The 15,452-nt window shown below is 41.5% G+C and overlaps 1 protein-coding gene across 3 annotated transcripts in view; it reads right to left on the bottom strand.

Moving 5' to 3' along the window:
* Positions 1-15,452, bottom strand: part of FAM110B (family with sequence similarity 110 member B) — a 191,072-nt gene that overhangs the window by 117,580 nt on the left and 58,040 nt on the right. For 2 of the 3 annotated variants that reach the window (XM_039527668.1, XM_039527669.1), the window contains exon 2: positions 12,552-12,707. The exons of the other annotated variant lie outside the window; for it this stretch is intronic. The gene's annotated coding sequence lies outside the window, so the exon portion shown is untranslated. The remainder of the gene's footprint in view (positions 1-12,551; positions 12,708-15,452) is intronic. 3 annotated transcript variants of the gene reach the window in all.

The raw sequence follows: 15,452 nt of genomic DNA, 5'->3' as shown, positions 1-15,452 counted from the left end.
AAGTTAGCAAAATTCTGCCTTGTTTAGAATGCTTAGAAAGAGTTAACAAATCCAAGTTTTGTTCGAAAATTAATTTACTTGACAAAACACAAATGGAAATCTTTTGCAAAAGACACAGGCAGACTAGGACTGTCTCATATTCATTTTGGGACAAGTCTTTTCTGCCCCCCTTCATTTTAACCATTTCTGTTTTTACAATCCTTGTCCTATCTCAGCAATTGTACTCCATTCATTGTGCACTTTTGCTCTTGATTGGTATCCATTAAAGTCAACCATCAGTATCCTCCTCCCTTCAAAATTATTTTACAACAACTCCTCACCCTGTATTAGGTGGTTTTATTTTGCTTTTGCATTTTCTTACTGTCAGTACATAAAGAGGACTTTAAATCAAAGTGATTTAAATCACCAATTTTAATTATTTAAATCAGCAAGCAAGAAACCTTGATTTAAATAATCAATTTTAATTGTGTTTTGTATTCATATTTTTAGTTACTTTCTAAACAAAGGTTGAGTCTCATTAGTTGGTAACAATTAAAATGTTTATTTGCACCTAAATATAGCTTTTATACTTAATTTGGTGCATCTTCTTGCTAATCAGGAGGATACACTATATTCATGCACATTTATTTAAGCAATTATATAGCTCAATTTACATTTATTCAGATTTTTAAATTTTACATTTTTAATACATTAGAAAATTGTGACTAATGCATTTATGATTTACTAAAGGATTAATATTTTATTGAGCATTTGTGTCAGCCTATTTGGATGGAAATTTAAATTCAATTAAAATGCACAAAATAGCATTTTTATTAAATAAAATTACCTTAAAAGTGCCAGATACATAAGAAACAAGTTTTGCAATGAAAGGTAACTGCATTATTAAAACAAAAGAAGTACTATCTGCAGTTAATGAATTGATATTGTTTTTTGTCACAATGTCCTTCAAGATTTTAGAACTAGTAGAGCTCATCCTTTCATCATACCGAATTTTTATGTACAGATTGGAAAAGGAAAACAGGTTTCCCTGCTTTTTCAGCTCCCAGTTGGTTTCTTAACTTTGAACTAGTCATTGAACTGAACTAGTCAGTTGAATAAACGGAAATGAAGAATAGACTGAAATGAAGAAAAAATAATCTCTCTGCACTTGCAGAAGAGGTTACTGCTTTAAAAAGCTGGTTTAACACATCAACAAACCATGACTCCAGATGCTTAGCCAGTGTCTTCCACCATTTATTAGTCTGACTTCCTTTAAAACTGTATGTAAGCAACACCAAAATTATAAGTAACGATTACTGTAAGTTATGTCATACTCCACTCATAAACAGCACAAGTTTGGCATTTATAAAGCACTTTTCAGCTAAAGATGTAAAAGTAACTTTACAGAATTGTGTAGAAAATATCCACATTTTACAGATGGTGAAACTGTGGGAGAAAGGTTAACTCATCTGTCCAAGGGCACATGGCAAGACTGTGGCAGAGGTAGGAATGGTCTCCACTCACAGTTCAGTGCCCTACCTTCTGGAGCACTCTGGATCCCCAAATCAAAATAAATAGGTAATTATTTGCTCTACAGAGTCCCTCAAGGGAAGAAGTTTTAATATCAATACTCTTTTAAAATCAGAAGTCATTGGGTCTTTACAACTTGCCTACTCTGTGTTTTCAAAACAAATTTATTTAAAATTAAACATCTACCTATATATGCCAATATAACTTCCTCGCTAACGTTACAAGTTTTAAGAAAATTAAGGCTGTTCCCTATTATTAAAAAAATATCCATACTCTTGAAATTTAGCAAGTCTGTTTTTGCTGGTCTATGAGCTTTTGCTTTCTTTTTGAAACAAGTAAATTTTAGTTTAGAAGGGAAAACAAATTATAGTAATACTTTTAAATCTACAGGGGGTTCAGAGAAGGGCAGCTAGAATGATTAAAGGCATGGAAAAACTTTCACATCAAGAAAGACTGAAATGAGTGGGATTATCTACCTTAGAAAGAAGGCAAACAGAGGGGACATGATAAAAAATACAAAAAATGATGAATGATATACAGAAGGTACATCACAGATCTTATGTTCTATCTATAGGATAACACAAAATAAGACGTCAGACCAGTGGTCCCCAACGCGGTGCCAGCAGACACAATGGCACCCACCGGGGCATCTATGTGCGCCCGCGTACTGGTCGGCGGACAAACATCTGCTGAAATGCCGCCGAAAAGCAGCATCACCAAGAGGCGCCACCACCGAAATGCTGCTGATTTTCGGCGGCATTTCGGTGGCGACGCCTCTTGATGACACTACTCGGCATTTTGGCGGCGATGCCTCGTGACGCTGCCGCTTCTCAGCGGCATTTCTGCAGATGCTTGTCCGCCGGCCACGGTCCTCAGTGGCTCGTCGTCTGGTGCCCGCCACTTGGAAAAGGTTGGGGACCACTAGGTCAGACAATTAAATTAAAAGTGGGAAGTTAAAAGTACAGAAGGATGAAACCTTCTGTGAGTAGCAGATTATCTCACATAGGTCTACTGTGTGGTTCTTTCACCTGGCTCTGAAACATTCACTACCAGCCACTGTTGCAGACAGCATACTGGGCTAGATGGACAGTGGTTTGATCCAACGTGGCAAGTCCTATCATATGCAGAGGCCTTCTGTTGCAAATGATGAAGTTACAAGAAATTAGCTGAGCACAGATTTCTGGAATTCCAAGCCTTAAAACATCACAATTAAACCAAAAATTTTATTTATTTTTAAGATAAATCTTTATTTATAGCAAATCTAGAATTTGCCATACCATGCTAGTACACCAAATGCCATTAACTTGCTTTGGGGACACAGGACAGAGATTTTGTGTGTGTGTGTGTGTGTGTGTGTGTGTGTGTGTGTGTGTGTGTGTGTGTGTGTGTGTGTTACAATGAGGCAACAATACCAGATTGGGGCATGTCAATTTGCCCAGCCTCATCAATTATTCACAGAAAAGTGAAAATAATAATGCACACCTATCCAATTGTACAGCTCAGTACTCAAACAGGAGAGTTCTACACTAATACCTACAGGTGGAGCATGAAATGTATTATTCTTATTTTACTCAACTTGAGTAACAACAAGTCTGCATTCGGATATCTGGAAACAGATACAGTAGTCCAAGGAAAAATTAATCTTAAAGGTTAGATTAGTGAAAACCCAAGTTTCAAAGCTAGGAAATAATGTAATAGTGACAGCTATCCTTGACACAGCTAGGACAATGACAACCAAAAAAATGGTAATCTATTCATATTTGATCTACAAGAACAACTACATTTCAAGCAATATGAAGGTGAGACACATTCACATACAGTAGCTTATAGAGACAGACATTTTATGTTGAGTGTAATTTTTGCCAGCCTGATTTTCAGTTCACTTGCAGCTGTTTAACTGCTGAACAGTCCTTAACTAGAGCATTTAATTTTATGTTATACTCTACATAATAATTCATGCCTTTCTTCTCATCAATTATGTCTTGCCAAATTTGGCTTGCCTGAGAGGATCACTTCTATTTCTTTATTTCTGCATCCCATCGCAAAGCACCAGTCCCTCAATCTGCAGCCTGTCTTGTGTTCTACAGAAAAATGCTTGCAGTATTGGTACAAAGAATCTTCAGTTTTACAGATTATATGGAAATGCAGTGCAAGTAACGTAAGCAAAGCAAGTATATTCAGAGATCCAGTGAAAACTACTATCAGAATAGAGTCAGGACCACATTATGAAATACTAGTAATCCACGGAGAAGTACAGATGTACAGTGGAGAGAGAGGGAAAATTAACTACACAACTATCACTTGTAAAGTCTTGTCAACCTAAGACTAAAAACCTATCTGACAGAAGATATCATTAAAGCAGATGTCAGGTGGTGTTAAACTGAATCTGAATTATAGTTGAACTCAAAAGTGGTTGCATTATATAAACCTTATGAAAAAGGAACAAAATATATTGGGTTGAAAAAAATGATTCTTGTATCCAGAGTTGTAAATTGTGTTTACAATTCAGATACTGTTAGGTTGCGCATTTAGAGTCACTATAGAATGTTTGGCAAATTATTTAAAATTCTTGCAGAACACCTTCAAAAATTAGCGAAGGAGTAGGCACAGGGGCAAGATCCGTAGTTATTGTATGAACTTTACAAATCCTGATTGTTCATTCTGACTAGGTGATGCTGTCAGCAGGAAAACAATTTATCTGCATCACAGACACGCCCCAGAAGAGAATTAAGTTTATACTGAGATTTGCAGTTACCATTTAGTGGTGACTAAAATCCCATTTAGTGGTGACTAAAATCCCATTAGGTGATGTCTCGCTCACTTGGCAGTCGTTGTGCTGTAAATATTCATTATTATGCTAATCATAATCATCTCACTATTACAGCAGGCACCCCAAAACTGCAAATAAATAACATGTATAAAAAAAGTTTATCACCAAATTTACATTACTTACTCTTAGGGCAGTGACTGGATTTTCAAGAAGTAAATCTGTTTAGTAATTTAGAAACATTTTTTAAAAAAAGCAGCAAAGAGTCTTGTGGCACCTTATAGACTAACAGACATTTTGGAGCATGACGTTTGGTGCATCCGACGAAGTGGGTATTCACCCATGAAAGCTCATGCTCCAAAATGTCTGTTAGTCTATAAGGTGCCACAGACTCTTTGCTGCTTTTACAGATCCAGACTAACACGGCTACCCCTCTGATACTTGACATTTTTAAAAAAATTACTCTTTGAAATATCAACCCACACGTCTAATGTTTTCTTCCATTTCCTCTGGACAAGTGAACAGTTAGTTTTAAGACTTGTGAGTTTCGGTTCATATAGTTCCATATCAAATCTGACAGAGGCTACTTTTCAAACAAAAAAAAATACAACAATTAGCATACTTATTCTATGTTTGAATACAACTATATTTATGATTATTATTTTTGTGTGTGTCAAAAGAAACAGATAATGGGTTTGTTATCAAAACAGCCTATAACCCAGGCAGTGAGGTGCTGAAGCATAGCACTTTGCTGCCTGTGCTGGAACCAAGGCCCTATATTTCCTCAGACTCCTTCACTCTTATCCTCCAGGGAACTACTGCTCTCTAGCATCACACTCAGTCCCTTTTATCAACCCTCGGACCATCTCTCTGTTTTAGGTGTCCAAACCCTTCCTGACTTCTCAGCCCTTCTGCATCCCTATAACCTCCAGGCAGTATTCACCTAAACTACTTCCATGCTTCCCCCAAACCCTCAATACGCACCTCAACCGTCCCCCTATATGAGAGACCCAGACCCAATTTGTCACATTTAATAGCCTGAGGAAAGTTCTCTCTGTCTAGTAGAAGCCACTTCTCAGATGACGCTTTCTATAAATATCCCGTACTCCTTACCCCTTCCATGTCCCCTATGACTGGTGGGTCACAGTAAGAGGTTAGAACAAGGAAGAGACCTGCAGCAAAAGTAGCCTAGAAAGTAGAGCTAGTAGCTCTGCTAGAAAGGCAATTTCTAAGTTGGAACACATACTACAGCTTGTCAGAGATAAGCCTTGGTCCAAGAGACACTAGATCCTAGATATCAGAGGGGTAGCCGTGTTAGTCTGGTTCTGTAGAAGCAGCAAAGAATCCTGTGGCACCTTATAGACTAACAGACGTTTTGCAGCATGAGCTTTCGTGGGTGAATACCCACTTCTTCGGATGCAAGTAGTGGAAATTTCCAGGGGCAGGTATATATAAGCAAGCAAGAAGCAAGCTAGAGATAACGAGGTTAGATCAATCAGGGAGGATGAGGCCCTGTTCTAGCAGTTGAGGTGTGAAAACCAAGGGAGGAGAAACTGGTTCTGTAATTGGCAAGCCATTCACAGTCTTTGTTTAATCCTGAACTGATGGTGTCAAATTTGCAGATTAACTGGAGCTCAGCAGTTTCTCTTTGAAGTCTGGTCCTAAAGTTTTTTTGCTGCAGGATGGCCACCTTAAGATCTGCTATTGTGTGGCCAGGGAGGTTGAAGTGTTCTCCTACAGGTTTTTGTATATTGCCATTCCTAATGTCTGATTTGTGTCCATTTATCCTTTTCCTTAGAGACTGTCCAGTTTGGCCGATGTACATAGCAGAGGGGCATTGCTGGCATATGATGGCATATATCACATTGGTGGACATGCAGGTGAATGAACCGGTAATGGTGTGGCTGATCTGGTTAGGTCCTGTGATGGTGTTGCTGGTGTAGATATGTGGGCAGAGTTGGCATCGAGGTTTGTTGCATGGTTTGGTTCCTGAGCTAGAGTTACTATGGTGCGGTGTGCAGTTGCTGGTGAGAATATGCTTCAGGTTGGCAGGTTGTCTGTGGGTGAGGACTGGCCTGCCACCCAAGGCCTGTGAAAGTGTGGGATCATTGTCCAGGATGGGTTGTAGATCCCTGATGATGCGTTGGAGGGGTTTGAGCTGGGGACTGTATGTGATGGCCAGTGGAGTCCTGTTGGTTTCTTTCTTGGGTTTGTCTTGCAGTAGGAGGCTTCTGGGTACACGTCTGGCTCTGCTGATCTGTTTCCTTATTTCCTCGTGTGGGTACTGTAGTCTTGAGAATGCTTGGTGGAGATTTTCTAGGTGTTGGTCTCTGTCTGCGGGGTTAGAGCAGATACGGTTGTACCTCAGTGCTTGGCTGTAGACAATGGATCTTGTGGTGTGTCCGGGATGGAAGCTGGAGGCATGAAGGTAGGCATAGCGGTTGGTAGGTTTTCGGTATAGGGTGGTGTTAATGTGACCATCACTTATTTGCACCGTGGTGTCTAGGAAGTGGACCTCCCATGTAGATTGGTCCAGGCTGAGGTTGATGGAGGGGTGGAAGCTGTTGAAATCATGGTGGAATTTTTCCAGAGAGTCTCCTTCCCATGGGTCCAGATGATGAAGATGTCATCAATGTAGCGTAGGTAGAGAAGGGGCGTGAGTGGACGGGAGCTGAGGAAGCATTGTTCCAGGTCGGCCATAAAAATATTGGCATATTGTGGGGCCATGCGGGTGCCCATAGCGGTGCCACTGATCTGGAGATATATATTGTCATTAAATTTGAAATAGTTGTGTGTCAGGATAAAGGCACAGAGCTCAGCAACCAGTTGTGCTGTGGCATCATCAGGGATACTGTTCCTGACAGCTTGTATTCCATCAGTGTGTGGGATGTTTGTGTAGAGAGCCTCTACATCCATGGTGGCTAGGATGGTGTTTTCTGGTCACCAATGCATTGTAGTTTCCTCAGGAAATCAGTGCTGTCACGGAGATAGCTGGGAGTACTGGTAACATAGGGTCTGAGTAGAGAGTCGACATATCCAGACAGTCCTTCAGTGAGAGTTCCAATGCCAGAGATGATGGGGCGTCCAGGATTTCCGGGTTTGTGGATCTTGGGTAGTAGATAGAATAACCCTGGTCGGGGCTCTAAGGGTATGTTGATTTGTTCCGGTGTTAGTGTAGGGAGTGTCCTGAGTAGATGGTGCAGTTTCTTAGTGTATTCCTTAGTGGGATCTGAGGGAAGTAGCCTGTAAAATTTGTTATTGGAGAGTTGTCTGGCGGCCTCCTTTTGGTAGTCAGACCTGTTCATGATGACAACAGCACCTCCTTTATCAGCCTCTTTGATTATAATGTCAGGATGGCTTCTGAGGCTGTGGATGGCATTGCGTTCTGCACGACTTAGGTTGTGAGGCAAGCGATGTTGTTTTTCCACAATTTCTGTCTGTGCACGTCGGCGGAAGCATTCAATGTATAGGTCCAGACTGTCATTTCGACCCTCAGGAGGAGTCCATGTGGAGTTCTTCTTCTTGTGCTGTTGGTGAGAGGGTAACTGTGTATCAGTGCGCTGTTCAGTGTTGTCCTGGAAGTATTCTTTGAGTCGGAGACGGCAAAAGTAGGCTTCCAGATCGCCGCAGAACTGTATCATGTTGGTGGGGGTGGCAGGGCAGAAAGAGAGTCCCCGAGATAGGACAGACTGTTCTTCTGGGCTGAGTGTGTGGTTGGATAGATTGACGATATTGCTGGGCGGGTTAGGGGTACCACGGTTGTGGCCCCATGTAGCAGGTAGGAGTTTAGACAGCTTACAATCCTTTTTCCTTTGTAGAGAGGTGAAGTGAGTGATGTAGATCTCCTGTCTTATTTTAGTGAAGTCCGTTTGTATGGAAGTTTGGTTATTGATGAGAGTCTCCTACACTCCCTCTGGTGAATGTTAGTATCACAGAATCATAGAAAGGTAGGGCTGGAAAGGACCTCGATAGGTCATCTAGTCCAGCCTCTTGTACTGAGGCAGGACAAAGTATACGTAGACCATCCCTAACAGATGTTTTTCTACCCTCTTGTTAAAAACTTACAATGATGGGGATTCCACAATCTCTCTTGGAAGCCTATTCCAGAGCTTAACTATCCTGATAGCTGGAAATATTTTTTCTAATATCTAACTTGAATCACCCATGTTGCAGATTAAATCCATTACTTCTTGTCCTTCCTTAAGTGGACGTGGAGAACAATGGATGACCATCCTCTTTATTTCAGCACTTAACATATTTGAAGACAGTTATCAGGTTCCCACTCAGTCTTCTTCTCTCAAGACTAAACATGTCCAGCTTTTTTAACTCTTCCTCATAGGTCAGGTTTTCTAGACCCTTTATCATTTTTGTTTCTCTCCTCTGGACTCTCTCCAATTTGTATTGCTGTGCGTCCATAAAAGGCTGGAGGTGCAATGGACTGGGAATGTGTATGTGTAGGGAACAAAGGCAAAATAGAGGCTTTAGCCAGGGATGCAGAAGGATCAGGGGCCATTGTAATGGGTGCTATACAAACATACCACAAGGGTGGTTTTCATCTTGGAACATCCTGCCCTTCCCACACTCCTTAAATAGGAAAGGTGTCCAATTATGGAAGAGGCTGAGACAAAAGAGAGGTACCTGCTACAACAGTCCACAATCAGATGTTCAGTCTGAACCATTAAAAAAAATCCACTGAAGAAGATACTGTCTTCAAAACAAAGACATAAAATATGGTTTAATATGAAAACCTGGTATGTTAGCTTTACTTCTGCAAGATAAATGGCTCTATTGTAAGAGCCAACTGGATTTAGCAAAAATTGCACGGCCACATTTTATCTTGTTTAGCAGAGGGGAAAAAAAGGGGAAAAAAATGGATGGGTAGGAAGGCCTATTCCCCCATGTCTTAAGCCACCTCTGCAGAACAGAAAGGACATACTGACCCTTAACTCTCCTTTTGATTGGAGGATTGGTATTTCAGATGAAAAACAAAGGCATTTTTCCTCTGCACAAATGTATTTTAAGGTGAAGCTCCATCAAAGTGCAATTGGTGGAAATAGATATTGCTTTCATTAGTACCTCCACCATGGCTAAATATTTTGAGCACTTCTGATTCATGAAATGCTGAAGTCACATACATTTTTTTTTAAATCATAAAGAGGCTGAAATTTGCTAGGCTGAAATTTCAGTACATACTTAGTAGAAACAAAGCAGCGAAAAGCAATGAATAAAAGTCCACCCCATAATATCTCAGAAACGAAGTGATGACTAAAGAAATCAAAGTCATCAGTTTTGGTTTGCGGTACAAAAGTTTACTTTTGAACACAGCTGGAGCTCAGCCAGCCAGCCAGATCCCATGACAGCACCTTCAGGCTGTATTGAGATTTCTATGGGAGAAAAGGCATCATAAATCTGTTTCAACAGCATTGTGTCATTCTTTTGGTTGGCTTTAGAAGGTAAATTAAATGTTTTCCATTAGTATGGTAAAGAAACTATACAGTTTTGTTTTCATTTTAAATACTGTCTCAAGTTACGGAACACTTTAGCTAGTATGTGGCAAGAGCTACATGTTTAATATTTGTAAAGCCTGCAATTCATGCTTATGTGAAAACAGATGTGTATACTGCACTGTTCCCAGGACCATGGATGCTTTTCTATTTTTTTTAATATGTTGTTGATTTTTTGAACTTTTCAGTTAAATAATGGAGGAAATTGAAGCAAAAGCCAGCACTCCCTTTGGGGGGAAAGAAACATCAGAAAAATCACAAGCACATGAGTAAAGCTGTGGTACTAAAAATGAAGTACGGTTTTGAAAAGCAATAAGCATAATATCACTTGAGGCAACATGTGAAGTTGCCTTGATCAATTATTCATACAATTTACAGCAACAGTTACAGTTGCATCAGTGAAGGGAAAATAAACTAGGGCAAACACAATCTTCATAATTATGAAGTGTGCCCTTGATTTTCACTGGAACATTTGGCAACCGTTTCATGCCATGTGTTTCTAGTTAGTAATACCACCCCCTTTTCCCACCAAAAAGGGAACAAATTGATTTGCTGGAAATAGTAATAGCGTTCAAGACCATGTTTCAATCCCACACACTCCCTGAATTATTGATAGCTTATGGTACCTTAAACTTTGTACATGAATCATAAAAACCTCCTGTAAGTATATCCACTAACCACCATGGAATTATTTGATACCTTTTATGAAGCCTTTACTTGCTTATTATTCTTATAGTGTAAAATTCAACTTTTAAAATACTATTTAAAAGGGATACCACCACCCAAACATTACATTTCCATCTCAAAATTTTGTCTTTACCATAGGTACCAGTAATCCCAGTGGTTCCCAAACTTTAACAAACTGTGAACCCCTTTCAATAAAATGTCAAGTCTCGCGAACCCCCTACTAAAAATAAATATTTCTAGGTATTTTCTCCTTTACCTGAGTATAAATTATAAAAGCAGTGATCTTAGAAATATAAAATTTGTTTTTATGACATGATTACACACTATTAATTATTATTTATCATTATAGTATTTTTATTACATTATGAAAATGGCAACATTCTTCTCACTTTTGTAGCTTGTATCACTTTGAATAAGCCTGTTATAAGACAAGGCTCCTATGTTTTGTCAAGGAGTATCAGATGTGAAAAAGCAAGCAGATATTTAAGAAGCCAACTCAAAGAGTTCCTCCTACACAAGCATTCAGGGCTTGAGCAGTCCAGGCAAACAACGCACGTTACAACAAAGCTTAAACTTGTTCTTCATAATAATTTTAAAAACAATACTAGCTGCCTATTTAATTTTAAAAACAGCAAAAAATATCCACCTCCCTTTCCATTTCTTATAAGGAGTCTTGAAGTTTAAATCTCCTCAGTATGATAGATACGCTTGCTTTGATCTGCTTAGCTGCTGGTCCCTTGCTGCCCGGGGTCCCTAGGGAAGCTCTGTCCGCCATTAGGGAATTTTTCCCTAAGAACCCCCTGTAACATTTTGTGAACACCCAGGGGTTCACGAACCCCAGTTTGGGAACCACTGCCCTAAGGTAACTGTAACTGAAATACTAAAGGGTAAAATATTTTTTCAGTTTGTTCACTTTCCGTATTTGACAGTACTGTGTATAAGAATCAGTTTTGTGTTTTGTTCATGGTGTACATTCTTCCCTGAACCCCGCCAAACTGATGCTTACCAGTAACCAGCTGCAAGGCTGAAACTGACTCTGAATGGGCAACAGGCAGCAAGAAATGGAAAGAAGTAGGAGGCGGCAAGGAGGGCAGGAGTATGTTTGAGGCGTTGATCTCAGGTATGTCTAAAAGACCCTTTCAGGGTCTTCAGGGCAGGGATCTTGGGTGAATTCCCAGCTGTATTGAAGTCAATGGGAGTTTTACCACTGACTTCCTTGGCGCCAGGATTTCACCTTATGTCTTTGAATGTGTTTATATAGTCCCTGCACAATGAGCCCTGGTCAGGACCTTCTGGGCACTACTGTAATATAAATGTTAAATATTAATAAAACTACAGCTGAGCAGAAATATACCTTTGCAATTTTTCTAAAAGGAATTTTTAAAACAATTGATGATTTCCTATTCAAAAGGTGCACCATCAGAAAAGTTATTTTATCATTCAATAGTCATTTAAAAAATTTGAAGTTTGCAGCCCTTTAATCTCGATGTTCTGCACAGATTTCTTCGTCTCCCACATCAGCTGTTCCTAGAGCTTTTCAGCCAACTTCTACAGGTAAGTATGTTCTAACCATCCACCACAAAGTTCTCATTTAACATAGAACAGAAATATGGTGAAAGTCCTGTCTATGCTACACAATAAAACTGTGTTTTAGTCGAGTCCTCTGAGAAGTTTGTAGCTGTAGTACAGAAACAAGTACAATTTCTAGGACTGCTGTTCATACTTCTTATTTATTTTCCACCCTTTAGCCTTTACAAGCAATTAGCCAAAATGAATTTGGTACTAAGAAATAATTATTGTACTGGTAAATAGATATTCTCTATATGGAAACTTCACTCTTCCCCTTTTGTTAGTGACATACTATAAGTTTCTATATTTTTCTGTCCACATGAGAAATAATTATGAATTCTACAATTAAAGTTCAGTGCATCTTTAAAAACAACACATTATAGAGATCGCAAGCAGGCTGCTCCCTAGCGGATGTAGATTTGTGAACATGAAACTGAGGTGGTGTCTTTCAGCTTTAAAAGGAATTTTTGCCAGCTCAAAATTAAAATACAGAGTCTCAAAAATAAATTTCTTACCTGGATATAAGATTTCCGAGCCTCAGCTATGCCACTCTGAACTACATAGAGTTTCTTGCCTTAGGCTCACATTTCTAAATGGAATGAGGGACTTTTCATATCACTATTTTAGGCAGCTCTCTTCACCTAGGAATTCCAGAAGATTCCTTGCAATGCCTAGAAACACAGCAAATATGAAGAATATTTAGCTTGATGGATATAGGTCTCAGAAACCACATTTTTAGATATGAATTGAAAATAGATATATTTAATATAAAAACTATTAGGTGAAACAAAAAGAGAACAGATGTTAGACAACAAAAGATATACAGATACTCTTTTGGAGGTGGGTGGGTGGAAAATGATGGGAGAGGAGATGGTCAATGGTTTAGGTCAGGGGTCAGCAACCTCTGGCATGCGGCTTGCCAGGGTAAGCACCCTGGCAGGCCGGGCCAGTTTATTTATCTGCCGCGTCGGCAGGTTCAGTGGACCGTGGCTCCCACTAGCTGCAGTTCGCCGTCCCAGGCCAATGGGGGGCGGCTGGAAGCACCACAAGTCGAGGGATGTGCCAGTGGGAGCCGCAGTCGGCTGAACCTGCCGACACGGCAGGTAAACAAATCGGCCCGGCCTACCAGGGTGCTTACCCTGGCGAGCCGCATGCTAGAGCTTGCCGACCCCTGGTTTAGACAAACCATCAAATCAGTTGCAGTATACTAGTCCTGCTAGTCAAAGTTGAGGGTCCTAATCCTTAGCAAACAAAATACACTTTCAAGTTATAAGTATGCCTAATAAAACACTGGCCCCATTTGGAAATTACATTAACAGATGCTTTGGGAACCGGAGAGGGCAGTGGTGTGACATCTTAGCCCCAGTGAAGTCTATGGGAGTTATGCCATTGACTTCAGAGGGGCCAGAATTTCACCCCAGGAATCACAATTCCTTAAGGCCTGCAGTCTCATGAGGAACATAACTGCCTTTCCATCTAATATTGTCCCAAATGCTACCCCTCGATTATTATGAAATAACAAGAATTCTGTTTGGAGAGGAAATGTGGGACTATCCATTAAACTACTATCAGAACTGATGGAGGAGGCAGAGGCAGATTGATTACTAACCATCCTGGCTAATGTGGAATTAACAGCTACCTTTATAAAGCAAGACTTACATAAAAGTTACTTGTTTGAAGGTGGTGTTGCATGGATTAATCTCGAGAGAGGCAGTTCTACTTTACGTTCTAGTTTGACCTTCATTACCACCAGACACAACGGATTCATAGTGCGTAACATACAAAAGGCAAAAAGAGCGGTTTGGCACTGAATTCCCATTGATGTCTTAATGAAATTACAATCTTGTACATTTCTTTTAATTGTTACTATTGTGGAAGTTTTAATCCTATGGACCTCATTCAGAATTTGATCTTAAGAAGAAGAGACTTAAGTTTATCACTTTTCTTCAACTGTGAGCAGATCATCACCACAAGTTTTTAAAAATTCCTTATTACAGGCAAAGCTGGTAGCACCATCTATCGTTAAGGATACCCAGCACTTCCCACTATAAGACCTTGTTTTCAGTTATTTATACCTTTTCCAAACTTCATCTATTTGGGCTAAAATTTCCATGCCAGATGTATGCCTCAGTCTGAACTTTTCTAGAAAATTTCAACCAAAATATTTCAGCCATTGCGGAGATCAAGTCTAGGGAAATATAAGTTGTTTTGCCCATATTAAAAATTCTGGAAACCTTTCAAGAAACTTATCATGCCCCCATGCTCCCTCAACCTGGGTAGAAGAGGGGAACAGGGGAGGAGACTAGGACTACTGGCAGGGGAGGGGAGGAGAGAGAAACTTGGACTGGCTGGGCAAGGGGACTGGGAACCACTGGGGTGAAGGGAAGGAGGTGCAGCAGGGGTTGATTTAGCGCAGGGGTGGGAAAACTTTTTGGGCCGAGGGCCACATCTGTGTGGGGAAATTGTATGCAGGGCTGGGTCAGGGAATTGGGGAGCGGGGTATGGGAGGGGGTGTGGTGTGCAGGAAAGGGCTCAGGGCAAGGGATTGGGGCAGAGGAGGGGTGCAGGGTATATGAGGGGGCTCAGGGAAGGAGGTTGGGGTGCAGCAGGAGTGCAGAGTGCAGGAGGGGGCTCAGAGCAGGGGTGCAGGAGGGGTGCGGACTGAGGGAGGGGGATCAGGGCAGTGGGTTGGGGTGCAGGAGGGGTGCGGGGTGCGTCAGGAGGCTCAGGGCAGGGGGTTTGGGAGTGGCGTGCAGGAGGGGTTTGGGCTCCAGCCCGGCGCCACTTACCTAAAGTGGCTCCGGGGTGGCAGCAGCGCACACCAGTGCCAGGGCAGGCTCCCTGCATGCCTGCCCTGTCCTCGGCCCCATGCCGCTCCTGGAAGCCCTGCAGCCCCTGGGGGATGGGGGGCAGAGGGTTCCACGTTTGCTGCCCTTGCCGCACCTCCAGGTACCTCCCCTAAAGCACCCATTGGCCACGGTTCCCTGTTCCCTGGACAATGGGAGCTATGGGGGGCGGTGCCTGGAGGCAAGGGAAACGCACGGAGTCCTCTGCCCTCCTACCTGAGGGCCACAGGGACGTGGTGCTGGCGACTTCTGAGAGCAGCATGGGCCCCACGGCACCACGGGGGGCAATCCTGCGGGCTGGATCCAAAGCCCTGAGAGACCGGATCCAGCCTGTGGGCCATAGTTTGCCCACCCCTGATTTAGCGGGTCTAGTGAAGCCTTGCTAAATCTACAGCAGAGTGCTCTCCAGTTGATCCCGATACTCCAGGTCCCTGAGAAGATTAAGGTAAGTGGGCGGGAGTGCATCTCCTGTCGATGCAGCGCAGTGAAGACACCGCGCTAAGTCAACCTAAGCTACGTCGACTCCCGCTACATTAGTTACCTAGCTGGAGTAGCATAACTTAGGTCGAC

Source organism: Mauremys reevesii, linkage group 2 (assembly GCF_016161935.1).
Source record: "Mauremys reevesii isolate NIE-2019 linkage group 2, ASM1616193v1, whole genome shotgun sequence".
Classification (NCBI taxonomy): domain Eukaryota; kingdom Metazoa; phylum Chordata; order Testudines; family Geoemydidae; genus Mauremys; species Mauremys reevesii.
Note: the sequence above shows the minus strand (reverse complement) of the source record. Positions and strands in the feature narration are given on the sequence as shown.